Here is a 4,466-nt window from a genome sequence, read left to right as displayed (position 1 = left end):
AAAAAAACCTTTGGAGCAGCTCGACTAAGTTCTACTGGGAAGCAGCTCCAGAGACAAATAAAGCAAGAATGGTTCAGTGTGTGGCTTAGCTTAACGGCTCAGCTTAGCGACTCATCAGAGGCTAAGTGAAGCGAGTAAACAAGTTGACGCATTGCGGGTTAGGTCAGACCTGGGGTGATGCGTTGATCCTATCCATTTTTTACGTTTCAAAATGGCATTGTTTTGCCCAGGTATAAAAGGAAAAAAAATTCCTCTTACCTTCAGATGCTTCCCCGCTCTCTCTTTCTTCCCTCTTTTTTCTCTGCCCTTTTTTCTAAGTCATCAAGAACTCTAACGAAATTCTTGTCGGTTTCTAAGTTTTGTTGTTAGAAACTGGGTTTTTTGCTCAAAAAAGTTATTGAAAAACTTAAATTTCGTCGAAAAATTCACCTAATTTTGGAAATCTCCAAAAATTTTCTAAAAATTTCCAAAAAAAACCTCCAAAAAATCAATTTAAAAACCATAAATTCTCCAAAACCTCTTTACTACAAACTATAGCTTCTTCGAATTTTTTTATTCTGACCACTATTTTCCTTCCCTTTTCTTTGTGTTCTTTCTCTGATTGCTAAAGGGTATATATAGGGCTAGGGAACGAGGGTTTTGAAAATCAAAATCCCTATCTTCTAATCTGTTTATCCACGTTAAAAAAAATCAAATCATTTTTTTGATCCTATTTTCAAAATTTAAACCTTAATCCTAAAGTTTTAGCATGACTGAAATTTCACTTTTATTTTTTAAATTATATTAACCTTATTAAAACCCACCGAAAAAACAAATCCAAAGTGGGTGTCTACAATTGTCTCTCTTTGCATATTTTCTATGAAATAAAGATTATGTAAAGACATAGACACCCATCATGACCTTATTTAAAAAAGACAACACTTTGGCATAGATTGGATCGAGTCTAAATGGAATGACTTGAAAATGGATCTGACACAAATCCAAATTCAACATAAAATAACCTAGACTGAATCGTAATTCGAAATGAATAACTTGGATTAAGCTGAAGAAAGATTTGACATAAGTCAAAATTCGAAGACAAAACAACCTGGATTGAATCGAAGTCTGAAATGAATAACCTGGACTGAGCCAAAAAAAGATTTTACATAAGTCAAAATCTGAAAACAAAACAACCTAGATTGAATCGAAGTCTGAAATGAATACCCTAGACTGAGCCAAAGAAGGATTTGACATTAGTCAAAATCCAAAAATAAAATGACCTGGATTAAACTGAAGTATATAATGAATAACTTTGACTGAGCCAAAAAAAGATCTGGCATAGGCTGAAATCTAGAAACAAGATGACTTGGGTTAAACCGAAGTCTGTCTTTATAGTAATTATGAAATTTCAAAACTTCAAAGGTTCACAATTTGAAGCATTCAAAAATTTCATAATCAAAAATTCCCAATGCAAGTTAAACCTCAAATATTCGTAATTAAGTTTTAAAAAAAATTAAAAATTTAGAATTCAAAGGTTTGCAATTCAAAATTTCACAGAATTCAAAAATTCACAAGAATTTCATATTTGCAAGAATTGAATATTCACAAAAATTTCAGATTCACAAGAATTTGAAGTTCCCAAGACATTCAGATTCGTAAGAATTGAAGATTTGTAAGATTTTCGTATTCGTAAGAATTGAAAATTCACAAGATATTCAAATTCGTAAGAATTGAAGATTTGTAAGATTTTCATATTTGCAAAACATGAAGATTCGTGAGATTTTTAGATTGAAAATCCATCAAATTTCATATTCGCATTTGAAAAACTTTTAAAGATTCACAACTAAAGTTTCAAAGATTCTCATTCAAAATTTTAGAACTTCATCCAAAATTTCTAAGATTCTGATTCAAAAACTCTGGGTATTCACATCAAAAAATTTTTAAAGCTCAAATATTCTCATTTAAATTATTCTTTACAAATCATCTTCATCATTGAAAAAGTTTCACAACTTTTAAAAAAATTAGGATGTTTTCCTTGTCAAAATTCCCCTACCAAAGTTAAAATTTTGTATGATAATGATGGGAATGCTTTTTTAATTATGCAAATGCAACAACTCAGATTCTTACAACAATGCAGATGTCATACGCTAAACCATGATTCATATGTTATAATACCCCAGCCGAAATAATAATTGGGCTAGACTAATACTAAAGCCCATTAGTTTATTAAGACATTATTTAGTAAAAAAAAAGTAGTTGAAGTATTAGATAAAAGAAAACCTAATTATCATGAAATAGAAAAGAAATAGAGCTCTTCTTCCTCATCTTCTTTAGGGTTAGAGAATATGAAAAATCAAGTTAGAGATTCACAATCAGAGGCTACAATCAAGTTAATCCCTTAAAGGTGAGTACATGCCCTCTTTTTATTTGAAAAGAAATATCAAGTTGATTGCTATTATTTGGAGTTGAAGTTTTGAGAGAAAGATCAAGAAAAATCATGAAATTTTTCATTAATCTTGATGATCTATTTGGGTCTGGGCTTTGTTTATTTCATGTTCTTAAGATTTATTGATGATTATTGAATGGAGTCTAAAGGCTGAAAGTGAGGATTTGAGTTTTTAAAGATTGAAAGAGAAATTCTATTTTTAGATGAGATATTATGATCTGTAATAATGAATTAAAATAGAATTTTACATTAATGGATAGATTATTGCTATGATTATTATATATCATTAGAAAGCATGTTGAATCTAGTTTCTAATGAAACAAACGAAAGTCAAATCCGAGTTTTCTATGAAGAGTTGTCTAATTTTAAGGATATACAGGTTGTAAGACAGCAACATCATGGTTGAATTACGAAATTCTTTTTAATTTGTATACAAGGATTTATAGATTAAGCGATATATCTTTGGAAATATTATTGAGTTTACTTTCCAATGAAACAAGCGAAATTGAATTTGGAGTTTTCTGTGAATAAATATATAGTTTTTATTAGAAGGTATACAGGTTGTTTGGCAGCAGTATATGACATGGATTTCAAAATTTGTTATAATTAATCTACAAGAAATTACGATGTGTGCCATATACGGTTAGAAAGCTTATCAAGTCTAGTTTTTAACACATTAAAGAGATCATAATTTTGATTTGGATATATTGAGATATGACTATTTTAATGAAAAGAGGTTAGGCTACCAGTATTAATTAGTTAAATTAACCCTTGTGTAACTTAGTTGATTTTTGTATAAATGATCTCAAAAACGGTTGATTAAATTATGATATGTTGAAATGATCTTGGATAGGCCATTAATTATTTTGGGGGAAAAACTAAGTGGTGAAATCGAAAAGAGGTAAGTAGAATCTCACACACTTTGCTTATTTTTGAAACTATGTATATATGTATGTTTCTAATTGAATGAATATCTTATTTCATTATTTTCAATGTATGAAAATAGGATCAAGCATATGATTATTTTATGTTTTTTTATATAAATGATGGATCATGCTTATGAACGAAATGAGAAAATGGTTTATGTTTAAAGAATAATTTTATGATAGCTATGTTTTTACATCCCTGAAATGCGGGATCATCGACACCAGAACTAGTTCTACGACCCTGGCTAACGGGTAATAGTAGTTAGCGTAAGCCCTGGCTAACGGGTTATAATAGTTAGCAATGATCATGAGAATGAAATTATCGATACGGCCAATGTCACGAGTTATAGTAGTGACCGTAGCTAATGATAAATGAATGATAATGATGATTTATGATGATTTTAATGATTGATCCATGATTTAGTTTGATTATGATATTTGAATGATAGCATATTTTATAATGATTTATGAAGTGACATATTTTGATATTGATTTATGAATTTATGAAATATTTGACAAAACGATGATCTTGAAATATTTTAATATTATAATTTGATAAATATTTTGAATGATCTATATGATGTGTAAAAAAATTATGCTTGATCTGATAAGGTGTATGAACATATACTTACTGAGCTGTGGTTTGCTTATTTTTCTTTTACTTTTTCTTTACAGATGACTAAGTGATAAGTTTGGTTAGTCTTGTGTGAAGTTAGAAGATGAAATGGGTAAGATTACTTAATCGTAAGAGAATATGTTGGCTAATGAGATTTTAAGAGGTAATTTTATATTTTATATGGTTTGTATTTGGATATATAAAGATGTATCATCAGTTGGATTAAAGATATGAATTTTACTTAACAGATTATTTCATTAAAAAATTTTAGAATGATTAAGAAAGAAGGCTTCATATTACTTTGGAGTTTTCTTCAAGGTAATATGAACGTGTTGCGTCTTAGTTTCGAGGCGTGACATAAGTGGTATCAAAGCTTAAGTTACGATCTTTGGAGAATTTTAAGAGGTAGATTATGATTTATAGATTGTGTTGAGATTTTCTTTAAAAGCTTAAGTTATGTTTCTTAGAGATTTTCTAAGAGTTCAGGTTATGATCCTTA

The sequence above is a fragment of the Durio zibethinus genome, chromosome 15 (genome assembly GCF_047325235.1).
Source record: "Durio zibethinus cultivar Kanyao isolate XHJ-2024 chromosome 15, ASM4732523v1, whole genome shotgun sequence".
Taxonomy (NCBI): Eukaryota; Viridiplantae; Streptophyta; class Magnoliopsida; order Malvales; family Malvaceae; genus Durio; species Durio zibethinus.
This window is presented reverse-complemented; position numbering follows the sequence as displayed.